This window comes from Onychostoma macrolepis, chromosome 05, assembly GCF_012432095.1.
Source record: "Onychostoma macrolepis isolate SWU-2019 chromosome 05, ASM1243209v1, whole genome shotgun sequence".
NCBI lineage: Eukaryota > Metazoa > Chordata > Actinopteri > Cypriniformes > Cyprinidae > Onychostoma > Onychostoma macrolepis.
Window position 1 is genome coordinate 31,033,845 of NC_081159.1, and position 26,856 is coordinate 31,060,700.

The following is a 26,856-nucleotide window of genomic DNA, read 5'->3' on the forward strand; positions in this document are numbered from 1 at the left end:
TTTCACCTAGATATCACACTATAGAGACTGTGTCTGTCTGTTCCCCAAACTAGAAAATACCAAAAAACGTCCAAACCAATTCATCAGTAACAATTTAATTGATTGAAAAATTTATATAATAAAGAAAAACAAATAATAAAGCTTGGCTTTCTGAATATCGGGTCCTTTTCTACGAAAGTGCTTTTTGTAAATTATGTGAGTACTGATCATAACCTAGACGTGCTCTGTTTGACAGAAACCTGGCTAAAATCAGATTAATATATTATTTTAAATGAGTCTACCCTCCAAGATTACTGTTATAAAAATGAGCCGCGTCCAAAAGGTAAAGGGGGAGATGTTGCTACAATTTATAGCAATATTCTCAGTATTTCTCAGAGAGAAGGCTTTAAGTATAACTCCTTTGAAGTAATGATGCTTCATATAACATTATGTAGAGAAACAAGTGTTAATGATAAATCTCCTGTTATGTTTGTACTGGCTACTGTATACATTGCCACCAGGGCACCATACAGACTTTATTAAAGAATTTGCTGATTTTCTATTAGAGTTAGTGCTGGCTGCAGATAAAGTCTTAATTAGTGGTGATTTTAATATCCACGTCGATAATGAAAAAGATGCATTAGGATCAGCATTCATAGACATTCTGAACTCTATTGGGGTTAGACAACACGTGTCAGGACCTACTCATTGTCGAAATCATACTCTAGATTTAATACTGTCACATGGAATTGATGTTTAATGGTGTTGAAATTCTGCAGCAAAGCGATGACATCTCGGATCATTATCTAGTCTTGTGTTAACTCCACATAGCTAATATTGTAAATTTTACTCCTTCTTACAAGTATGGTAGAACCATCACTTCTACTACAAAATACTGCTTTGTAAGTAATCTTCCTAATTTATCTTAATTCCTCAGCATATTCAACAGCGCAGAAAAACTTGATGATGTAACAGAAACTATGGACTCTCTCTTTTCTAGCACTTTAGATATGGTTGCTCCTTTATGCTTAAGGAAAAGAGTCCAACATTGTGGTTTAATGAGCACACTCGCGGCCTACAGAGAGCAGCCCGGAAAATGGAGCGCAGCTGGAGGAAAACCAAACTAGAGGTATTTCGTATTGCATGGCGGGAAAGTACCCTATCCTACAGAAAATCATTAAAAACTACTAGATCTAATTACTTTTTGTCTCTTTTAGAAGAAAACAAACATATTTATTTATAAATTTATTCAATACAGTGGGTAAATTAACAAAAAATAAAGCATCAACAGGTGTTGACATTTCCCAACAGCACAGCAATAATGACTTTATGAACTATTTTACTTCCGAGATTGATACTCTTAGAGATAAAATTGTAACCATGCAGCTGCCAGCTACAGTATCGAATCAGATAGTGCACTATAGATCCCCTGAGGAACAATTCCACTCATTCTCTACTATAGGATAGGAAGAATTGTATAAACTTATTAAATCATCTAAGCCAGCAACTTGTATGTTAGACCCTATTCCATCTAAACTACTAAAAGAGGTGCTTCCAGAAGTCATTGATCCTCTTTTGGCTATTATTAATTCGTCATTGTCATTGGGATATGTCCCCAAAACCTTCAAATTGGCTGTTATTAAGCCTCTCATTAAAAAAAAACACAACTTGACCCCAAAGATCTAGTTAATCACAGATTGATCTTGATTCTCTCTTTTCTGTCAAAGATACTAGAAAAGTTAGTATCCTCACAATTATATTCCTTCTTAGAGATAAATGGTATCTGTGAGGATGGAGTACCTGAAGGCTCAGTACTAGTGCTGTTACTGTTAACATTTATTCTAAAAGTTACAGTTAGTCTTGAAATGTAACACTTTGTTTCTCTGTTTTAGGTGTTCATGGAGTTCTACAGGATTGTGGGCAAGAATCTCAAGCAATCATCTCATTGAGATATTTCAGTCTAAAGAGGGAATGTTGGGCAGCTGTTGACAGCTTTCTCAACAAATCAAGGTTGGTCTACCCTATATCCATTATAGACTTGCATTGCATTGTTTTTCACAGCTTAAGTAATGAAAATGTATCGAAAAAGTTTACAATATTGGTTGTATAATACAATCAAAATTGTGCCTGACTGGTTCTGCTTTCTTGTGATCATTTCTTTCATTTTATTAATCGATTCATTTTACTCCCCAACAGACTAAAGAGCCAACTGATACTAGGTTTCTGGTGCTCAGAGGGATCCCTTTTGCCCTTTGCGACAACCCTACAGATTTCTACAAAGTATGCTTTGTAAGTAACCACTTTTTTCTCTCAGAATATCTAACAGGACATAAAACATAATCATTTCACCATTAATTGATATTTCCTGTGTTTTATAAAACCTCTGAGAAGTTTTTTTTTTTTTTTTACTCCAAGTGATGGTAGCCATTGACTTGCATTAAATGAATTACCAAGAATCAGAGCTACAGCTAAATATCTTTAATGTTCTACTGAAGAAAAACTCAGCGATGTTGGATGGCCTGAGGGTGTGTAAATTAACAGCAGATTTTAATTTTTGCGTGAACTTTTTTTTTTTAATGGAACATCATGGGTTTCTGTCCCTCCATTAAAAGCCTATGTTACCAAAATTTAAATAATCATTTTGATGAGAGAGAATTAAAATTTTTTGGTGGACTATTCATTTAATTAACTCCAGCAGTTGTAACAAGTTGCTTAACATTATTTATGGTTATATAATGAGAAATTTCATGATTGTGCTCTTTCGTTGTTAGGACTCTGATGACGATTACTCATTCCACCACTTGGACATTGGAATCATCCTCATTGAGCATGAAGGTGATGTGCTCTCATCCTCTCTCCGTCTCAATCCAGCCTCATTGAAGATCATCATTGAAGGAGATTTTGTGATGGACAATATTGAAGACTTGTCAAAAGCTATGTGCATTCTGTATGGACTTAAGCACTGCATCTCAACTATCCTAAATCTATGAAGAACACATTCCAGATCATCCAACAGGTACTTCTCATGTTGGGCCACAGTGAACTAAAACCCAGGTTGCAAACTCTGAAAAATTGTCCTACAATGTTAGGAAATGTGAGAAGCTTCCATGAGAAGTCACTTGTGTTCTGCCGTACGAGACATTAAAGTGTATTCTGTCTCTGCATATTTGTGCTGTTAGTGCTCAGTTAATGTGTGTTCACACAATTCTTCAGCCAAGTTTAAAGTTACAGAGACTTGCCTCTGTTTTAATTTATGCCCAGTTGTTAATGCACATCCAGGCATTCACAAGGGATATAGCATATATTCTTGAATACTGTGTGTTCTTGTTTCTTCTACAAAATAATTACAATTGTTAACAAGCTGTTCCAAAGCTTATTTTTACTTGTCTTGTGGCTGACAAGGTTTATGTATTGTTGTGCTACTATTTCTTTGGTGAACAATTAAACAAACAAACAAAAAAAAAAAACATTGGTGCATTGAAATCTGTTTTTCTTTTTTTCCAATTTATTTGAAACTAAATGTTTAATACAATAAATCTCAATCGATGTGAAACAGGGCTGACGAGACGTGAGACGTGCGGATCCAAGTGCAAGCTTTTATTTACAGGCATGGTCATAAATACAGGCAGGGTCGAGCAATGGCAAACAGGTATGGCAGGGACAAGACAAAGAGTAAACAAAGACAAGCCTGGGTCAACGATCGGCGAACAGTATCCAAAGGGGCTAGACAAGAGAGGTAATCCAAAACGTGAACGATAGTCCAGGCAGGGGAAAACACAATCCGACAAAGGCGAGACGAGACGAGACGAGACGAGACGAGACGAGACGAGACGAGACGAGACGAGACGAGACTAACAGGGGCTCTGTAGGGCAGCGATAAATGCATACAATACTCGGCAGTGAAGGAAAGAAAGTCCAGGGTTTAAATAAGGCATGTAATCAGTGCAATGTGTAATCTGTGACAGCTGTGTGTGATCAATGCCATGAGCTGTGTGCACGTGATCAGGTGAGCGTGTGATTAGTGAGATGGCTGATGGGAAATGCAGTCCATTGTGATGTGTGGTGTGAAAGTCAATATGATGGCAGGGCGACCTCTTGTGGCAGTCAGACAGAAGGGCAGGCCCAGGATTCTAATTACATGACATTACATAAATGTGTCATTACTTAAAAACATTTGTTAATGTTATTTGCTAATATATGTTTTTGTAGTTGTAACTTGAAATAGCTATTTTATACAACCTATACTCCAAATAATAATTGATATGAACTAATGATTTTGAGTAAAGACTACTAATGTAAACCTGATTTGTCTACTGCATGAACTTAAGGTTCTATGTTCATACGACTGAACCAGTTTAGTTTCACCCTGTGTACAAACTAAAATTGTTTAGTGCAACGGGTTTCCACGCGAATTTCTAGTAAAGTCAACTAATTCGGGTTAAGAGTGTACAAGTACCAGTCTAAAAATCTACTCAAGTAAAAAGTAGCTCATTTAAAATTTACTCAGAGTAAAAATGACTTTTACTTACTTTTTAACAGTGGGAGGGACGCAAAAATGGGATAGGCCAAGGGTATCAAACTCAGTTCCTGGAGGGCTACAGCCCTACACAGTATAAAGTGAAGTGACATACGGCCAAGTATGGTGACCCATACTCGGAATTTGTGCTCTGCATTTAGCCCATCCAACATGCACGCACACACACACAGCAGTGAACACACACCCGGAGCAGTGGGCAGCCATTTATGCTGCGGCGCCCAGGGAGCAGTTGGGGGTTCAGTGCCTTGCTCAAGGGCACCTCAGTCGTGGTATTGAGGGTGGAGAGAGCACTGGACATTCACTCCCCCCACCTACAATTCCTGCCGGCCCGCGACTCGAACTCGCAACCTTTGGATTACGAGTCCGACTCTCTAACCATTAGGCCACGACTTCCCTAGATATAACCCTAATTAAATACATCTGATCCAGCTAATCTAATCATTTAGGTTTATTTGAAAACTACATGGTATGTGTGTTGGAGCAGGGTTAGAACTAAACTCTGCAGGGCTGGGGCCCTCCAGGAACTGAGTTTGACACCCCTGGGATAAAGCCTATAAATCTCAAACTAGTTGTTTTTAATTAAAGGAATCAGTTATTTAGAATAATAAGACATTTGGGCTGTTACCAGGCAAATTAAATCAATATCAACAAAATTCATCTTTGCAATGTAGAGGAAACACAGAAGCTTCATCTGAAGTGGCATTTAGATGTATTTACACACTGTTTAATGCAGGACATGAATGCATTTAACCTGCAGTTACAAATGCAGAAATAATGTTTTGATATATAAGACATAAAATGTTGAATACCCATTTGAAATTATAAAAAAAAAAAGAAAAAAAAAAGAAAGATACTTTAAATGTAAAATTAAAACCGCCAGTAGGTGTCACCAAGTCACTGTTAATAAGTGAGTCATTGAGACTGAACCGAATCATTTAAGTAGTTGATTCATTCAGGAACGAAACACCGTCATGTTGCTCAGAGACGCAAAACAGTGCTTTGGCTGTGTTTGGTATTATTTTTGTTATAGAGCAATAGAGCAAAAACAAGCAATATGGTGTCTAAAACGCAAGTCTCTTAATTAACTTCTTGTTTATTGAGCTGTTGTAAAAAAAAAAATATCCATTGCTGCGTCCCAATGTGCCTACTTATACTACGCCCTTAAAGTATGTACTGTTTTGGAGAAGAAAAAGTACACACTTTTGAGTGTGTAGTAGAAGAGTAGGCAAACTTTGGGACATACTATCACGTCACACAACTGCGTCTTTACCGGACTGCTCTGTCGAAAGTGTTGGGCATGTTACTTTAAAAAAGTAATTAGTTATAGTTACTAGTTACTTCTCACAAATAGTAACTGAGTTAGTAACTGAGTTACATTATTATAAAAGTAACTAATTACCAGGGAAAGTAACTATTGCATTACTTTAAAAAAAAAAAAAAAAAAAGTTCAAATGTGTCAAATAACTTGTTGTGCCCCCGATATTAAATGAATGAAATGGACACTAAATAGAATAAATTATTATTATAAAACATTGTACACTAATCTATTTTAATATTTCTGTGGGACAATGTGAGAGACACCTATCAAATTCAATATATTATTGTAAATATTATCAAGCAATTATATATATAAAGCTTATGTTTGTAAAACGGTACAGGTTTTTTTTTGGGTTTTTTTTTAAATATCTGACACTTAGCATCAGTCAGTTAAGCATTATAATATAGTATTATGATAATTTAGCATTTTATGATGATAGAATTTTAGTAATTAGAATAAAATTATTAGATAAAAGCTGAAGAATTCCAAAAGGAACTCCATTATTTTGACAGGAAAATACAACAAAGAATATCATTTACATGTAGCGCGTCAATTCTGCATGTTATGAAATATGTTATGAAATCTCGCTCTGTATCTTTCTTTGCGCGTGTGAGAAAGCGACAGCGAGCCATGCGCCTACTAGAGTTTACGGTATGTCAAATACAGCTACACTGTGCGTCCATTCAGATAAACTGAAAAAATAAATGATAATAATATTATAATAAATTATAGTAACGCCGCATTTTATTGTCAGTAACGGTAACGGCGTTGTAACAGGGAAAACAGTAATTAGTTGATCACTCGTTACTGAAAAAAATAACGCCGTTAGTAACGCCGTTTATTTATAACGCTGTTATTCCGATCTGTCACAAATTCGGTCTATGAACTTCCGTTCACTCACCACCAGAGGTCACTCGCTCACCACATTGACTCTCACAGCACACATCACACTGGACTCTATTTCCCATCATCCATTGCACTGATTGCACACACAGCTGATTGCACTGATCACACTGCTGATTGCACTGATCACACACCCTACTTAAGCCATGGACTTTCTCTCCCTCACTGCCGAGTATTGTATGCACATATCCCTCTTCTAGCGATAGCTACTCTACAGAGCCCTTGTTAGTAATCCTAGTCTTGCATTGCCTGTTTTCCTGTGTTTGTTTTCTAGCCCGTGTTTCCTGGATTAACCCTTTCCGTGCCATTCCGTGTTTCTGTTCAGTTCCTGTATTGTCCTGCGTTTTTCACTCCCCTAGTGTTAGCTGCCTTACGGAACGTTTGTTGTTTTCTAGTCTGTGTTCCCAGTATTTACCCGTCTCACTGTTCGGACTCTGTTTATTCCCTTGCCTGGATTATAGCCCGTGTACCTGGATTATCTCTCTGCCTTGCCCCTTTGGATACTGTTCGCACATCGTCGACCTTCGCTTGCCCTAGAATTACTCTTTGTCTTGTCCCTGCCATACCTGTTTGCCATTGTTTCGACCCTGCCTGTACATATGACCATGCCTTTAAATAAAAGCTTGCACTTGGATCCGCACGTCTCACGTCTCGTCAGCCACGTTACACCATCACTGTCTGTCGCATCTGTTACAAGCACCCTGTCACTGTAAACTGGCCTGTCAATCATCTTGTTAACATCCTCTGCACTTCATTTCATACTGTATTGGAGAGAAAAAAGTAACTTATTGATCTGCCAGTCTGTTCTCTTTCATGGCCAGAACTCTGCTCATGTTTTCTGCATAATAATGTATTTAAAAGTTAACGACCAGATGGATGTTTATAAAAGTTCACATGGCTGTAGCAGATGAAATATAACACGGATAACAATAAATAAATACTTTTTAACCAGGTTAAATGTTGATTATTAGTAACTCAAATCCCTTTTTGTAAACCTGTCTACCTAACGGTTGATTGCGCGTATCCGCCACGTTTGTAGTTTTTCGAAGTGTTTTGTTTGATTTTTGGCTAAATACTGATGATGTCAAATCACACATCATTAAAACAATTACGATATTATCAGAGACGATATATCGCACACACTTGCACCACTGTCTTTTTGGCTAATTTGTGCAAAACCTTTTGCTAAACTGCCAAAACTTCATTTTAACCACCAATGCAATGATGCAAGTATTTACTTTACCTCTACATGCTTGCGAAGGGTCGATGCTGAGATTTATAAGCTGCTAGTTTGGTCTCCCTAGGCAAACACAGTTTACGCTGCATAATAGAGCATAAACATGGCCAGGGCTTCACTTAATTTCCTTCGAGTTCAACTTCAGCAGAATACGACAGGGTCTGGTTTTCAGCTGGGTCTGCACCATTAACGCCTGTCTTGTCCTTCTGCATCTTTCTTCTGATTTTAGCGCCAGTTTGTTCTCCTGTCCATTATTTACTGCAGTAGTTTGCAGGGAGCGATTTTTTTTTTTTTTTTTTTTACTCTGTAATTAATGTGTTTTAATATGTAGCGAAGTACAATACTTCAAACAAAATATACTTAAGTAAAAGTAAAATTACATATTTAAAAAATTACTTTAAAAAGTAGAAGTACACAAAAAAGATACTCAATTACAGTAATGCGAGTAAATGTAATTCGTTACTTTCCACCTCTGCTTATAAAGCCCTGAATGGTTTAGCACCTCAGTACTTGAGCGAGCTCTTATCGCATTATAGTCCTCCACGTCCACTGTGTTCTCAAAACTCTGGCCATTTGATAATACCTAGAATATCAAAATCAACTGTGGGCGGCAGATCCTTTTCCTATTTAGCATCCGAACTCTGGAAAAATCTACCTAACACTGTTCGAGAGGCAGACCGTCACAAATCCGGTTTATGAACTTCTGTTCACTCACCACCAGAGGTCACCCGCTCACCACATGGACTCTTGCACTACACTAACTGTTGCACTTCACCCCGGACTACAGTTCCCATCATCCATGCACTGATTACACAGCTGATTCCCATCACATGCCTTACATAAGCCATGGACTTCCTTATTCAGATCTCAGAGTATTGTATAAAGTATATTTTCAAGATGGCACCGCAGATGGCATCCATGGTTTGTCGCTGCTTGGTACTTGTTCTTTTTTTGTTTGTTTGTCCTGTCTTAAGCAACTTTTTCCCGATCAGCTTTACTAGAAACGAACTCCTGGACATCAGAAATGGCACACCAAATAACTTTCTGCCTACATTTGAGCATTCAGACGTTTTACTGGACATTTTAATTGGAGGAGCTGCGTTCCTATACAATCGCTCCTGGTGACGCAAGCGAGGGAAGCGCACCGGCGCGCTCGTGAAACTCCGAAAGCACGGGTTTAGGACTCCGCTGCCGAGCATTCATCTGGCGAATCTCCACTCCCTGGCAAATAAATCAGACGAACTACGACTCCTCACCCGCACAAACAAGGACTTTTTAAACTCCGCTGCGCTTTGCTTCACGGAAACTTGGCTGAACAGAGCCATCCCGGACAGCGCGCTTCATCTAACGGGCTTCCAGCTGTTCAGAGCAGACCACGTCACAGAGTCCTCGGGGAAAACGAGAGGCGGTGGATTATGTTTTTATATCAATGAAGGCTGGTGTACAGACGTGACAGTCTTAAAGATGATGTGCTGCCCAAATTTGGTAGTTCTCTTTATTAACTATAAGCCTTTTTATTCACTGCGAGAGTTTTCCTCATTTATTCTGGTGAGTGTGTACATTCTTCCTGACGCGCATGAGCGCGGCGCTAGAACTACTGGCCGATCAAATCACACACACAGAGCAGCGTTATCCGGACTCTTTCATTATCATTCTCGGTGATTTTAATAAAGCTAATCTCACCCGTGAACTGCCTAAATATAGACAGCACATCACATGCCCCACCAGAGACAGAAATATACTGGACCACTGCTACACTGTCTTAAAGGATGCATATCACTCTGTTCCCCGTGCAGCGCTGGGACTCTCTGATCACTGTTTGGTTCATCTTCTACCAGCCTACAAGCAGAAACTCAAATCTGCTAAGCCTGTAGTAAAAACTGTAGGCTGCAGCTACTGATCTGGACGAGCTTACTGACACCGTGACGTCCTACATCAGTTTCTGTGAGGACATGTGTGTACCCACCAGGACTTATTTAACATTTAACAATGACAAACCTTGGTTCAGTGCAAAACTCAAACAGCTTCACAAGGCCAAAGAGGACGCCTACAGGAGTGGGGACAAAGCCTTGTACAAACAGGCCAAATACACACTGAATAGGGAGATAAGAGTGGCAAAATAAAACCATCACCCGCTACATGACCTCATCCCCCAGCACTGAGGCCAATCAACAACTGGCTGAAGACCTGAACGAGTTCTACTGTAGGTTTGAAAAGACTGGTCTGACACCCCACACCCGCTCCGACCGTCTCACAGTACAGCCATCCACACCCACACCCTCCCTCCACCCCTACTGTTTCTCAGCCTGTACTCAAGATCTGTGAAGATGATGTATGCAAAGTCTTCAGAAAGCAGAAGATAAGGAAAGCCAAAGGCCCAGACGGTGTCTCTCCAGCCTGCCTCAAAGCCTGTGCTGTCCAGCTATCATCCATCTTCACATTGATCTTCAACAGATCACTAGAGCTGTGTGAAGTCCCCTCCTGCTTCAAATGTTCCACCATCATCCCTGTACCCAAGAGACCAAAAATCACAGGACTTAATGACTACAGACCTGTTGCTTTAACATCTGTAGTCATGAAGTCATTTGAGATACTGGTGTTGGCCCACCTGAAGGACATTACTGGACCCTTGCTGGACCCCCTACAGTTTGCTTACCGAGCAAACATATCTGTGGATGATGCAGTTAATATGGGACTGCACTACATCCTGAAACATCTGGACAAACCAGGGACTTATGCAAGGATCTTGTTTGTGGACTTCAGCTCCGCTTTCAACACCATCATCCCGGACACCCTTCAGAACAAACTGACACAGCTCTCTGTACCCACCTCCATCTGTCAGTGGATTACCAGCTTCCTGACAGACAGGCAGCAGCTAGTGAGGCTGGGAAAAAACTCACATTCAACACCCACACCACCAGCACTGGAGCTCCTCATGGCTGCGTTCTCTCCCCACTACTCTTCTCCCTCTACACAAATGACTGCACCTCTAAAGACCCCTCTGTTAAACTCCTGAAGTTTGCAGATGACACTACAGTCATCGGCCTCATCCAGGACGGCGACGAGTCTGCTTACAAACAAGAGGTTGAGCAGCTGGCTGTCTGGTGCAGTCACAACAACCTGGAGCTAAACACGCTCAAAACTGTGGAGATGATAGTGGACTTCAGGAGAAACCCCCCTGCTCTCCCCCCACTCACCATCATGAACAGCACTGTGGCTGCAGTGGAGTCATTCAGGTTCCTGGGCACCACCATCTCTCAGGACCTGAAGTGGGACAATCACATTGACTCCATCGTGAAAAAGGCCAAGCAGAGGTTGTACTTTCTTCGTCAGCTGAAAAAGTTCAACCTGCCACAGGAGCTGCTGAATCAGTTTTATTCAGCTGTTATTGAGTCGGTTCTGTGCTCCTCTATAACTGTCTGGTTTGGGTCAGCCAGCAAATCAGATTTAAGAACACTTCAGTGGACTGTCCAGCAGAAAAGATAATTGGTGTGCACCTGCCCAGCCTTCAGGACTTGTACAACTGCAGAGTGAAGAAACGGGCAGGTAACATCATCAAAGACCCCTCTCACCCCGGACACAACCTGTTTACACTTCTCCCTTCAGCCAGACGCTACAGATCTCTGTGCAATAGAACCCCATGCCATCTCCAGCTTAAATAGCTTAAATAACACATGGATCATTACCTGTGTTCTGTAATTAATTCTGTAATTCTGTTGTAATTCTCAAGTATTATGTAAATACATATACATATCTGTTTATTTATACAGCTGTATATAAAGTAAATAGTGCACAAATCTGTACATAAATCTACTGTTCAAAATTCATACACATTTTTATTATTATTATTATCTATTGTTAAGTCTTACTATTTAAATGTTTTTTTTTTTGTTTTGTTTTTTCTGTTCTCATGTCAGATGTGTATGTATGTATGTATGTACCAGGAGCACCTTAAAAAAACCACAACAAATTCCTTGTGTGTTTGCGCACACCTGGCAAATAAAGCTAATTCTGATTCTGATTCTGATATCACACTCCTAGCGATAGCTACTCTATGGAGCCCACTTAGTTGTCATAGTCTTGCCTTGCCTGTTTTCTCGTGTTTTGATTCTTGCCCGTGTTTCCTGGATTAACCCTTTGCCTTGCCGTTCTGACTCTGTTTGCACCTCGCTTCGACTATTGCTTGTGTACCTGGATTATCTCTCTGCCTTGCCCTGTTGGATATTGTTCGCCAATCGATGACCCACGCTTGCCCTAGGATTACTTTTTATCTTCCAGAGTCTCGTCATGTCACAGCTGAGTGTCCAGAGTCTTGTCTCATCACAGCTGATGGTCCAGAGTCTCATCACTCTCTGTCTGTCACACCCAGATCTTCAAGGTCAGTCTTTCGGTATCCCAGTCTGGCATCTAGTGTGAAGGAAGCACCGCTGGTATCTGCACGCACAGATGGTATCCCCAAACCCATTCACTCTAACCCTCCTGCTCCTAAACTAATTCCCCTGTCTGAAGCGCTTCCTATGATGGGGGTCGCTTTATGTTGCATTTGGGCTGCGTACATCACCACAGAACTGCTCAAAAGGGCGGTGTGGTGTCTCCAGAGGTGGTGACTGTTGCTGCAGTACCTCCTGGGGTAGTGGCATTCGCTGCTGTGTTCCCTGAGGTGATGGCACCTGCTGCAGCTTCTCCGGAGGTGGCGGCACATGCTGCAGAATCTTCAGCTCCTTGTATGGTGGTGGCACCCAGCAAAGAACTCTCTCTGGTTCCCTATGAGACCACTGTAGAACCTCCAGAGGTGGCGGCATCTGTTGCAGAACCTTCAGAGGTGTCAGTGGTACTCACTTGTGAACTCTCGCCCTGTCCTGTCACGGCTAAGGAGGCCGTCTGTGAACTCTCGACCTGTCCTGTCACGGCTAAGGAGTCCACTTATGAACTTTTGTCTTACTTTGAACCCGCCGAGAAGGCCATTTCTGATCTCTCGTCCTGTTCTGAACCAGCCATGGAGGCTGATTGTGAACCGTCTGATTATCTAGTCACAACTAATGAGTCTGATTTTGAAATGTCTGTCTGTGTGAATGCTGTCAAAGACTCTGATTATGAAATGTCAGTCTATCCAGAATCAACACAGAAATCTGTTCTCCTCAAGGGGTTCGATGTTGAATTACCTGTCTGTTCTGATTCCATCAACAGTTTGGATTTAGTATTAACTTCCTGCCCAGTATCACAACATGAATTGTTTGTCACTTCAGTTCCAGTCAATGCTTTTGGTTTTGAACAATCTGTTCACCCTATCTCTGCCAACACACCCTGTTTTGAATTGTCTGCTTTTGTGGTCTCAGTTAACAAACCTTCTGTCTGTCCCATTTCCCCTAATGAGTCTAATGTTGAACGACCTGTCTGTCCAGTTCTTAACAAGAGACCTGTTACCTGTTATCTGTTATCTAAAGTTTGTGAAAATAAAAAGTTTCAAAGTTTGTGAAAATAAAAGGTTGTTTACTTTCGCCCTGTCCTATCACAGCTAAGGAGGCCGTCTGTGAACTCTCACCCTGTCCTGTCACGTTTATGGAGGCCGTCAGTGAACTCTCGCACTGTCCTGTCACGGCTAAGGATGTCTGTGAACTTTCGTCCTGTCCTGTCACGGCTAAGGAGGCCGTCTGTGAACTCTCGCCCTGTTCTGTCATGGTTATGGAGGCCGTCGGTGAACTCTTGCTTTGCTCTGGGCCGACCAATGGGCCCATCTCTGAACTCTCGTCCTGTTCTGAATCAGCCTTGGAGGCTGATTGTGATCTGTCTGTCTGTCTAGATGCTGATTTTGAACTCTCTGTCTTGCCCGTTTCTGTCAATCTGTCTGATCATGAACTGCCAGTCTGTCCAGGATCAACCTATGAATCAGTTTTTGAATTGTCTGTCTGTCCCAATTGTCTGTCTAATGTTGAACCGCCTGTCTGTCCAGTTCCTAACAAGAGACCTGTTATCTGCTCCATTAGTCCAGTTGTGAGCCCAGAAACTGTAAATGCACTACATGTTTATCCAGTTAACCCTGTCACTGCCATAGAGAACATTCATGAACTGTCTGCTTGTTCTGTTTCTCCTAATGTGTCTGTCTTGCCAGTCCAAGTTAGGGAGACCGTTTATGAACTGTTTTCCTGTCCAGTTCCAGTCGATGAGTCAAATTTTGAACTGTCTGTCTAGTTCCAGTCAACGAGTCTAAATTTTGTCCAGTTTCGATAAGTGAGCTTACTTATGAACTGTCTGCCCGCTCAGTTGTCACCAAAGAAAATATCGATGGACTTCCTATGTTCCCTGCCTCGGTCCTTGAGACCATATATGCTCTCTCTGTCTCATGTGTCTCAATGTTCTCTAGGTCCCAGTCCCTGCCATGGGGGTTCTTTCTGCTCTGTTGTTCTTCTGCTCTGCCGTGGTGGTCTACTACTCTGGTCTGGTGGTCTCCTGCTCCGCCGTGGTGGTCTTCCGCTCAAGTCTGGTGGTCGTCTGCTCTGCAGTGGAGATCTTCTGCACTGTCCTGGTGGTCTCCTGTCCTGTCTAGTCCACCCTGGTGGGCTCCTGTCCCGTCTGCTCTGCTCTCGGTTGGTTTCACTCTGGTTTTCTGCTCCGCCTTGGTGCTCTGTCCTGCCGGCTCTGCCTCAGTCACCAGTCTCTCCATTTCCACATGTACCTGGCTCTCCGTCCCTCCCCCTGTTCCGCCTCCGCTCCACCGTCCTCCTGGATTATAATAAAATAGTGGCGTCTGGAAGCCGCTTCTTGGGGGGGAGGGGGGATTCTCTGTCACGAATCTGAACTTCCGTTCACTCACCACCAGAGGTCACCCGCTCACCACATGGACTCTTGCACTACACTAACTGTTGCACTTCACTACAGTTCCCATCATCCATGCACTGATTACAAAGCTGATTCCCATCACATGCCTTACATAAACCATGGACTTCCTTATTCAGATTGCAGAGTATTGTATAGCATATATCACTCTCCTAGCAATAGCTACTCTACGGAGCCCACTTAGTTGTCATAGTCTTGTCTTGCCTGTTTTCTCGTGTTTTGATTCTTGTCCGTGTTTCTTGGATTAACCCTTTGCCTTGCCGTTCTGACTCTGTTTGCATCTCGCTTGGACTATTGCTCGTGTACCTGGATTATCTCTCTGCCTTGCCCTGTTGGATATTGTTCGCCGATCGAAGACCCACGCTTGCCCTAGGATTACTCTTTGTCTTGCCTGTGTTGTACCTGTTTGCCATTGCATGAACCTTGCTTGTTTTGTGACCACGTCCCTGAATAAAAGCCTTGCAAATGGATCCGCACACTTCTCGTCTCATTGGCTCCGTAACACAGACACACTCTGTCAGTTTAAATCTATATTAACTCTTTCCCCGCCAGCGTTTTTAAAAAAGTTGCCAGCCACCGCCAGCATTTTTGATGATTTTCACCTAAATTTGACGGCCCTCAGAATATTTTCTGCTATGAATATAAGAACATATTATATATCAAAATAAAGAACCAAGCCTCTGCTTTTAAACAAAAAATTATATTCTATTATTATTCTATCTTCATGTGTTCATGTTTTATCACCATTTGAATGCAGATAGGTTTCATCAAAAATACAACATTTTGGACAAAAAACTGAGGAAAATGCATTTTTATGAAAGTAGTGCATTTTCAAGCAAAATACATTCAGATGTCATATTCTTTCACCTGTAAATAATTATATGAATAATTTAAATTGCATTCAATAAACAGAACAAACAAACAGACACACACACACACACACACACACACACACACACAAACAAACATACATATGATTATACACACACAGGCTACGTACATACATATGCATACATATACTGTGCACGCACGCACGCACGCATGCACACACACACACACACACACACACACACACACACACATACATGCATACACACATGCATACATACACACATGGCATGCAGATAGATAGATATATAGATAGATAGATCTATAGATAGATCGCGCCCACACACACACACACACACACACTCCTATTCAGATCGACAAATCGGTTACAACTACAGATGTTTCTGTGTCTGTAAATGTCTGTAAATCTCTCTCACTGACTACTTCGTCCCGATCAGATTCAAAATGGTCAAAAAATGATCTACATAGGCTATATGATCTATATATGATCTACATTTTCTCTGATCCTTCTATTTATGCCGGTCATCTTCTATTCGCACCCTAAAGACCCGGAAGTCCCGTAACTCATTCAGGACATGCGCTAGGGCTTTCCTTACCATAATACACCTAGAACAGGATTGCCGTAAAAACTCGTCAATGGCGGGGAAGCGTTGTCTCTTAATTGACGAGATATCTCGTCAATGGCATTGAAAGAGTTAAAGACCCATCTCTTTAACCTGGCTTACACACTAACACATTTCTAATATTCAATCCATTAAAGGATTGTTAGGTTGCATTAATTAGGTCAACCGGACCTAACATCAACTAGTTATTTGGGGTCAAGTTGTGGTTTTTTAATGAGAGCCTTAATGACTGCCAGTTTGAGGGTTTTGGGGACATATCCTAATGACAATGATGAGTTAATAATATTCAGAAGAGGATCTATTACTTCTGGAAGCACCTCTTTTAGTAGCTTAGATGGAATAGTCTAACATACATGTTGTTGGTTAAGATGATTTAACAAGTTTATACTTTCCCGCCATGCAATACCAAATACCTCTAGTTTTGTTTTCCTCCAGCTGCGCTTTATTTACCAGGCTGCTCTCTTTAGGGCATGAGTGTGCTCATTATACCACGGTTCCTGACTGTTTTTCTTAATCTTCTTTAAGCATAAAGGAGCAACCATAAATGCTAGAAAAGAGAGAGTCCATAGTTTCTTTTACATCATTTTTTCTGAGCTATTGTATATGCTGAGGAATTGACATACATCTGGAAGATTACTTACAAAGCAGTCTTTTGTGGTAGAAGTGATGGTTATATACTTCTAACAAAGTGTAGAATTTACAGTTTTACAAGACTAGATAATGATCTGAGATATCATCGCTTTGCTACAGAATTTCAACACCATTAACATCAATTCAATGTGACAGTATTAAATCTAGAGTATGATGATAGAATATGAATGAGTAGGTCCTGAGACGTGTTGTCTAACCCCAATAGAGTTCAGAATGTGGTAACACTTTATTTTAAGTTGTCCATAATACAGAGTAATTACCTAGTTAAGTACTTAGTAGTAGCCATTGCACTTTCATGAAACAAAATGTACTTACCATGTAACTAAGTTATGGAACAACCTGTACTTACAGTTTGTAATTATGTACATGTAATAGGCAGCTACTGTTACACATATGTAAAAAGGCAAGGCAAGTTTTTTAATATAGCACATTTCATACACAGTGGTAATTCAAAGTGCTTTACATAAAAGGAAGTGAAAAAGTCATTAAAAAAAAGTCACAACAATAAAAACAAAGAATTAAAAAAAATTATAATAAAAACAAGATATTAAAATTTATTTTAAAAGAATTTAAAACAGTTAAGAATAGAAAATGATTATACATAGTGCAATCAGTTCGGACGTAGCACACAGTGCTCATTTGACAAATGCACAGCTAAACAGATGAGTTATCAGTCTGAATTTAAATGTGGCTAATGTTTTAGCACATCTGATCTCATCTGGAAGCTGGCTCCAACTGCGGGCGGCATAATAGCTAAAAGCGGACTCCCCTTGTTTTGTGTGAACCCTTGGTATTTCTAACTGACTCGATCCTAATGATCTGAGTGGTCTGTTAGGTTATATTCAGTGAGCATATCTGCAATGTATTTAGGTCCTAGGCCATCGAGTGATTTGTAAATGAGTAAAAGTACTTTAAAATCAATCCTAAATGTAACTGGAAGCCAGTGTAAGGACCTGAGGACTGGTGTGATATGCTCAGATTATCTGGTTCTAGTCAGAATCCTGGCAGCAGCGTTCTGGATGAGCTGCAGCTGTTTAATGGTCTTCTTCGGAGGGCCGGTGAGGAGACCATTACAATAATCCACCCTGCTGGTGATAAAGGCATGAACAAGTTTCTCCAAGTCTTGACTGGACACAAAACATCTAATTCTTGCAATGTTTTTGAGATGATAGTATGCTGATTTAGTTACTGCTTTGACATGACTACTAAAACTAAGGTCCGTCTCCAGAATCACGCCAAGATTTTTGACTTGATTTTTAGTTGTTTGACCCCTAGAGTCAAGGTATGCATTCACCTTGAGAACTTCATCTTTGTTTCCAAATGCAATGACTTCAGTTTTCTCCTTGTTTAACTGAAGAAAGTTCTGGCACATCCAACAGTTCATTTCATCAATGCATTGGCAGAGGGAGTCAATGGGGCTATAGTCATTTGGAGATAAGGCTAGGTAAATCTGGGTATCATCAGCATAGCTGTGATAGGCAATTTGGTTCTTTCTCATTATTTGACTTAGTGGGAGCATATACATGCTAAACAAGAGTGGTGCAAGAATTGAGCCTTGTGGGACTCCGCATGTCACGGACATCCACTTAGACTTATGCTCTCCTATACTCACATAATAACCTCTCCCTTCTAAGTATGACCTGAACCATTTGAGTACCATCCCAGAAAGCCCGACCCAGTTTTCCAGTCTCTCTAGAAGTATGTTATGATCAACAGTGTCAAATGCAGCACTAAGATCTAATAGTACCAGCACTGATATTTTGCCAGAATCAGAATTGAAGTGAATATCATTTATTATCTTAATAAGCACTGTCTCTGTACTGTGATGCGCTCGGAAACCAGATTGAAAATTCTCCAGGTATACATTTGAGTTTAAGTAGTTGTTCAGCTGATTAAAAACTACTTTTTCAATAATCTTACCTATGAAAGGAAGATTTGATATTGGTCTATAGTTGCTCAACATTGTGTTATCAAGATTGCGCTTTTTCAGAAGGGGCTGAACAACTGCAGTTTTCAGGGAGTTTGGAAAAGTCCCAGTAAGAAGTGAGGCGTTCACTACTTCCAAGAGATCTGCTTCTAAACAGTTAAGCACACTTTTGAAGAAAGATGTGGGAAGTGTGTCAAGATAGCAGGTTGACTATTTAAGGTGCTGTACTATTTCTTCCAAAATTTTGCTATCAATTGCTTCAAAAACAGACATAGTTACTTCTTTTTGAAACTGCAGTCGAATCTGTGTGACCTCAGCATAACTTGAGAATGTGCCAATCTCCTTTCTGATATTATTGATCTTCTCAGAAAAGAAGCAAGCAAACTCATTGCATTTGCTGTCCGAGAGCATTTCACTGGGAATCTGACTTTGGGGGGTTGTTAGTCTCTCAACAGTAGCAAAAAGAGTGTGAGTGTTGTTTAAGTTACTGTTTATGAGGTTTGAGAAGAAGGTCTGTCTAGCTGTGGCTAGTTCCACATTGAAAGCATGAAGGCTGTCTTTATAGATGCTATAGTGAATTTCAAGTTTTGTCTTCCGCCACATCCGCTCAGCTTTTCTGCATTGTCTTTTCATACTCTGAACTGCTGTTGATTTTCTCCAAGATGATTTTTGACTTTTTCAGGAGCGATATCATCAATAACATTCTTAACTTTTGAGTTAAATGAATCCAGGAGAAGATCAACAGTGTCTGCAGAAATGCTTGGTGTTGAAGATATAGCCTTCATAAATAGTGCACTATTGTTCTCGTTAATGCATTTGTCACGTCCTCTGTCTTGTGTGTCATGTGTTCCTGCCTCTTGTGTCCATATTTGGTCTTGTTCCTGTCCTTGTTAAGTGTGATTATTAGTTAAGTGTTGTCCAGCTGTGTTTTGGTATTTATCAGTGATTGTCATGTGTATTTAGTTCCTGCCTGTTTAGTTAGTTTTCGTCTGGTCTACTCGTTATTCCCCGGTGTTCCTGTCTGTGTGAACCTTGCCTTGTCTTGCCCTGTCCTGATGTCACCATTAAAGACTATTATTTTGAAGTTACTCCTCGTCTGTGTGTTCCTCGTTCCTCCCTGCTGTGTGCACCGTGACAGCATTTCTTTCTGACAATGACAGAGCTAGATTCAGTGGTAACAGAGATCAATATATCAAAGAAAATACAGAAGTGATCAGACAGTGCTACATCCTTAATAACAATAGATGAAATATTTAGACCTCTACTGATGATTAAATCTAGAGTGTGTCCACGAATGTGTGTGGGTCCATGCACATTCTGAATCAGGTCAAAAGTGTTTAAAACAGTTATGATTTCTTTTGCAGTTTTGATTTCTGCATTATCTATGTGAATATTAAAATCCCCTGCAATAGTAAAACTGTCAAACTCTGAGGAAATCATTGATAACAGTTCTGTGAACTCTTCCACAAAGGCTGGAGAGTATTTTGGAGGCCTGTAAAAAATGATAAACAGAATGCCTGGAGCACCTTTCAGCACAACACCTAGGTATTCAAAAGACAAATACTGACCAAATGACACTTGCTTGCATTGATAAACATCTTTAAATAGAGCAGCTACACCTCCACCTCTCCTAATAGTCCTGCAGACACTTATAAAATTAAAGTTAGGAGGAGCTGTTTCATTGAGGACTGTTGCACTGCAGCTGTCTTCTAGCCATGTTTCATTTAGAAACGTAAAATCCAGGTTGTTTGTGGTTATTAAATCATTGATCAGAAAGGATTTATTTTTTAGGGAGCGAATGTTTAAAAATGCTAACTTGATGGAATTACATTTTGTCTCTACAGCAATCTTAGATTGGTGCATTACAGGCTGCAGAATAGATGGGTCAGCCGTACGGCTTGAGAAGGCCTTAGACCAGGGATCACCACACTCAGTCCTGGAGGGCCGGTTTCCTGAAGTTCCTTGAAGTTTCAAGTATACCAAGCAAGACCTTGATTAGCAGGTTCAGGTGTATTTGATTAGGGTTGGAGCTAAACTCTGTAGGACACCAGCCCTCCAGGAACAAGTTTGGTGACCCCTGCCTTAGACTTTCTATCACATGCCAAAACAGAGATAGAGAAAGCTACACCCAGGTGAAAAAAACGTAGTATTAAATGTATTAAAAATATTAAGAATATACTTGAAATTCAAGTAGTATGTTTATAATACATTCGTATTCCCAACATGCTTATTTGAAGTGCATTAAAAATATATTGAATTGCATTTTAATATATTTCTAAAAAGTATACTAGAAGTACTTTTGTATTAAATATATGCTTAGTTATACTTCCAAGACATATGCTAAACAGAAGCATACTTTTAATGTATTTTTAAAAAAAGTATACTAGAAATACTTTGGTAATAAATATTTGCGTAGTTACACTTTTAAGGATATGCTAAACACAAGCACACTATTACTATATTTCTAAAAAGTATAGTAGAAATAAATATATTCTTAGTTACACTTTTAAGGAATATACTAAACACAAGCATACTTTTTGTTCTGTGCACCGATTATTAGTACTTTAGTTCATTTTGTTGTGGAACTGCCATCTAGTGGACTCTTTAAGAAACTGCAGATGACATATAAATCAGGAAGTGAGCAGCTGAATGCATGGCTGATGTATGTTATTAGATGGGGTGCTCTTTTGGGTAATCCTCATTTTATCCTTGCTTTGAAGAGTTTTCAAGAGCAATAGCTGTAAGTTTCTTCTTCTGTTTGTTTTGGGTGATACATATATTTTTTTATATGAATGTGTAAAATAAATAAGATGTTGTCATTTGTATACATGGCATTTTGTCTGGAGCTTTTGGTGAAGATCTTAAATATTCTTGGAAATGTATAGAAATCCAGTTTGATATGCAAATATGTGTGGGATTGCCAGCATTCTTGTAAGCTGTATATTATAATTTGTGTTATTTAAACGTTTTGGTTATGAGACTAATTAGAGATTGTGATTTTTCCTTTAGTTTCACTCTGGTCCATTGTATTGTTCATCCAAACTGCAATAAATGTTGGACTTGAAATTGGCACTTCTCGACTTAATAATGGATGGAGTTTAACTTGCTGTCAAACTTCAGAAAGGTTAAACATGAAGGGAGGATAGTATACTTTTAGTGACGTTTTAGTGTATTTACAGAAAACCTACTTATGTTACCCTTACTTAAAGTATATTTTATGTGTACTTTGTGTAAGAACTAGGGTTGGGTACCGAACTCGGTACTTTTAAGGGTACCAACCGAATTGCGTCGGTACTAAAGAGTATCGATTCACATTAAATCATTTGGTACCAAATTTCGGTACCTGAGAACGCATTTGGGCGCATACGAGAGAGAGAGAGACCCTGTGACATAATGTCACCCCTGCAACTCTTTAAAACAAAACACACAGTGCAAACTGAAATGTTCTGAAGTGTGCTTATATTTCTAGGGTCATATGGTTTCCGCGAAGACGCGGACAGGATGGCGGAGTCCATTCATAAAAACGGAATTTACTCTATAGAGCGGAATGCCACGGAATTCCTCAATTTTTGGATGAATAAAAGAAGCTCTGTCACGTAATTTGAATCGTGATATGAACTAGTGTATGTGAATATTAAAACGCAAAAAGATGGTTTAAATATGAATCCTGCATGTTCCATTAGTCTCGGTATGAATGGCGGAGACGCGGTTTTGTTTACTACACAAATACTGAAGCACACATGTGAACTCGCGGTGATTTTCGGACTCTGCACTACATGAACACATGAACTTACAGGCTGTGAGAGTTACTTCATGAGAATTGTATCGTTTCATTTGAGAAAACTAGCATCATATCATACTGTATACACACAGAAACTTCACGGCAACCTGTCAAAATAAAAGTGCGGTTTAACATGTAAAAGAAATATATTACTCTTGTATTACTTTTGTACAAATTGCACTAAATATACTTAAAGTGGTTCCAATTTAACACAATATCAATATATTAAATATATTACAAATAGATTAAAATTGAACTTAAACATATCTTGAAATACACTTAATATACTTAAAGTTGTTTCAAAATAATACATTTAATATGCACTTAGTATAGTATAATATACATATATTAAAGGGCAGTGCACCAGCAGAGAATCCAGGCCGATGCTCGGTGGAACAATACCCCTTAGTATCAACCCAGCAGAAGGTCTGGCTCTCCACTCAGTATAATGAACGTCTTTATATATTCCATTTACTGAGAAATTTAAATAAAACAATTAAAAGATAAAAATAATTATTATAAGCACATTAACGACTTAATTATAGAAAAAAATACAATTATTATTACAACTTTTTTTAAAGGAATAGTCACACGATTTTTCTACCATGTATTAACTTTAACAGTAAACCTCTGTTTGTTTGCCAAAAAATAAAAGGGTTTCATATTATTTTGATTAAAAATAAATAAATGTTTCATGCCTTCATTTGATTATCAGAAAAAATAAAACAAGAATTTCTGGAATAAAAAAACAAAACAAAACAAAACAAAAAATTGTAGGGCCCTATTGTTCAAAATGTTGAAATTGAGAGTTTTGGACTTATTTTTTCACTGAAATAAATGTTTTTGTTATTACACAGAGAGTAGAGTACCGAAAAAAGGTACCGTTGGGTACCGGTACCGAATTTCAGGTAACCCTAGTAAAAACATAACAAAATGTTTACATTTTTAGTAGGTTTTTAATATACTTTATATTGCAGTAGGCCTACACATGGTTATATTTTAAATAGCCTATTTATGTATTTATAATTGTAATATTTGGAAAAGTACGATATTTTGAAAAAACATTTTTAACATTTACAATGTACAAACCTTTGTCAAATATTATTAACCATTGCAATATTTAAAATATGTTGATTAATATGGGCTATGCTACTTTGGTTGATTAGGCTGTTGTTCATTACATGATACATTAATTGTAATAAGCTAGGTGATTATAAATTTGTTCAAGCTTGACACCTTTATTTTCTAATATATATTTCTGAAATTCCCACAAGGATTTCAACATCATATCTGAAATAAAAAATAAAAATAAAAAAAACACGTTTATTTTTAAATTCAAACAACACAGACTAAACCTGATTGGTTCCAGAGCCATTGAACGGCTCTGATTGGTTCGTATGATAATGAGCTCGCAGCAGAGAGCTTCGTAAGTCAAATATGATGTGCGTGCAAATGTCCCTTGAATGTTGAATATAAGTCTAAATTTAAACAGTATTATATAGAGCGATCGTGTATAGGGAGCTTGGAGGAAACCACGCAATTCATATGGATTACTTTGGCGATGTTTTTTTGTGATGGACTTTTTGAACGTGAAGATCTTTGATTAATCTTTTCATCGGATGGACATAAATCTCTCAGATTTCATTAAAATATCTCAGCTTTTCTTTCGAAGATGAACGAAAGTCTTAGATGGTTTGGAGCTTCTTAAGGGTGAGTGATGGCAGAATTCTAATTGTTTTGGGAGAACTATGAAATTAATTAGAAAATATAGCGGTATGTTCTTATTTTTACCAGCTTCTGCAAGCGTGTATGGTGTCTGGCTTTTGGAACCTCACTGTGACTTCAGGTAAGATTTGTATTTAATTAACGTTATTTGTCTGTACCAGTCGTGTTTTTGGCACATGCATTGGCAGAAAAAACTAAATTAAATAAAATTAGTCATTATAGCATGTACAACATTAACATTCTTTTATTTGCAACATGAAGTGTATTTATTTCTGATTTCCTGAACAATTTGGCTTCATTGTAATGAGGTTAATGATCTTTGAAAAACAATGATTATGAACATACAATTACTTTGTCTTGAGCTGATCAGCAAAGTGTGGTAGTGTTGGTTGATTGGTGTTTATATTTGTTCAAGCTTGACAACCTTATCGACTTTATTTTCTAATATATATTTCTCATTACAGATAAGAACAAAGATTAAATTGTAAGAACGGTTGCTTATAAGAGCATACAGTACATCTGAAACTGCTGAGGCTGGTAAGGTTTTTGACTATATTTCCGACCAGGTACATTGTTCTGTCATTCTTAAATAGAAAACAAATCATCAATCATCATTTGCCTTTTTTTGTGCATGTGAGAAATATTAACATTTGTTGTTTTTCAGATCAGCTGCTATAGAAGACGAACTGAAATCTGAGTGCAGAGACAAACAAAGGAATAGTAAGTATATTTTTAATATCGTATCACCTCTGTTATAGAGATTTCTGAATCAGGCCTAATGGAGGGTGATTCGGGCAATCTTGGAAGAAAAATGTTAGCAATGTGTCCATTCCAGGTGGCTAATTTTTGCTTCCTTTCAATCATTCATGTAAAAATCTGTTATCTAATTTTGTTTCCATTTTGTTTTTTTCTAAAGCAGCAAGACTAAGCTGTTCCCAGGTCTCTGGAACCTGCTACAACGCTCAGCTCCATCCCCCCTCCATCCCTCCCTATTCTGTTGCTTGAACTTCATCATCTTCAGTCTTTGCACACACATCTATTCACTTCTGCACTTTGTTTTTCAGTAGTTTTTTTTTCTTCAGAAAATTGCATTGTAATTTTTATTTATTCATTGATGTAAAATTCTTTACTTTTCAGTAATACAGGTATAACTGAAATGTTCTAGAAATGGATAAGATAACTCTTCCATAGCATTTTAGTCTTTTTTTCCATTTATTATAATGTTTTTGTATAATGTTTTAAAATGTACTTGAGTCTTTTTGTAGTAATACAAATATAATATAAACATACTTGTATTTCATGTGCATTTTTAATACATTTAATAGTATGTTTTTTGTTTTTCACCAAAGTACAAATATTCATAAAGTACATTAAAAAAGTACAGCAGCATATATAATGTACACAATATATAATACATTAAAGTTTTCTAGATATTAAAGTGTACGTGTGTATATACTGAAAAATATAATAATAATAAATATAATATACTAGTAGTGTAATGCTAATGCATTTCTAATTAGCTAAAATACAATTGAAATTTACTTGAAGCACATTAAAACGATGCTTCAAATATACTCTACCTGTAGTTCATGAAGTATTAAAAGTACATTTTAAATGTATTTTAAGAAATACACTTAAATTGCACTAAATATACTTAAAGTGGTTCCAATTTAACACAATATCAATATATTAAATATATTACAAATAGATTAAAATTGAACTTAAACATATCTTGAAATACACTTAATATACTTAAAGTTGTTTCAAAATAATACATTTAATATGCACTTAGTATAGTATAATATACATATATTAAAGGGCAGTGCACCAGCAGAGAATCCAGGCCGATGCTCGGTGGAACAATACCCCTTAGTATCAACCCAGCAGAAGGTCTGGCTCTCCACTCAGGACATCTGGATCCACCTGCCCTGTAAGAAGCCAAGTCCCAGATACACTGGTCCCTTTTAAATAATCAAGCAGAACAATCCAGTTACCTACCAGTTCCAACTTCCTCCTGAGTACCACATTCACCCTACATTTAACGTTTCCCTCCTCAATCCGTATCACCCACCTCTGTCTGTTCTCCCTACAGGATGTAGGATCAGCACGAGTCAGACAAAACTAAGATTCGATCAGAACATCGAAACATGAAGAGCCAAAATTCCAGAAGAGGCCCCAAGAAAACAGGACAATGTCATAAATCAGATTCCTAGCTCCGACCTCTGAAGCAAGCCTAACCAACAAGCCTCTTTCACAGAACAGCTCGCAACAGTAAGACAAAAGAACACTTATTGATAAGTCCAACGCAGGAAGGAGATCGTCAAATTTGGGGTAAATAATCAAGATTAATGGTCAAAGAGATGGCCATCACATGTGTTCCACAAGAGAAATCACGAGCTTCTTTAGATTGACTTTTCCCCCACCCATACAAGACAAAGACTGAGACTGAAATTCTTTAGGAGACCTTTTAACCTCTCTCTGGTCTTCACCGA

At 38.7% G+C, this 26,856-nt stretch overlaps 1 protein-coding gene and 1 long non-coding RNA gene across 6 annotated transcripts in view; one reads left to right on the forward strand and one right to left on the reverse strand.

Moving 5' to 3' along the window:
- The window catches only part of LOC131540594 (serine/threonine-protein kinase PAK 3-like), a 411,671-nt gene that overhangs the window by 248,521 nt on the left and 136,294 nt on the right, over positions 1-26,856 (reverse strand). The window lies entirely within an intron of this gene.
- LOC131540601 (uncharacterized) lies at positions 24,231-24,930 on the forward strand. The gene is made up of 3 exons (XR_009271313.1): positions 24,231-24,349; positions 24,434-24,485; positions 24,829-24,930. It is a non-coding gene; the product is annotated as an uncharacterized LOC131540601 (long non-coding RNA).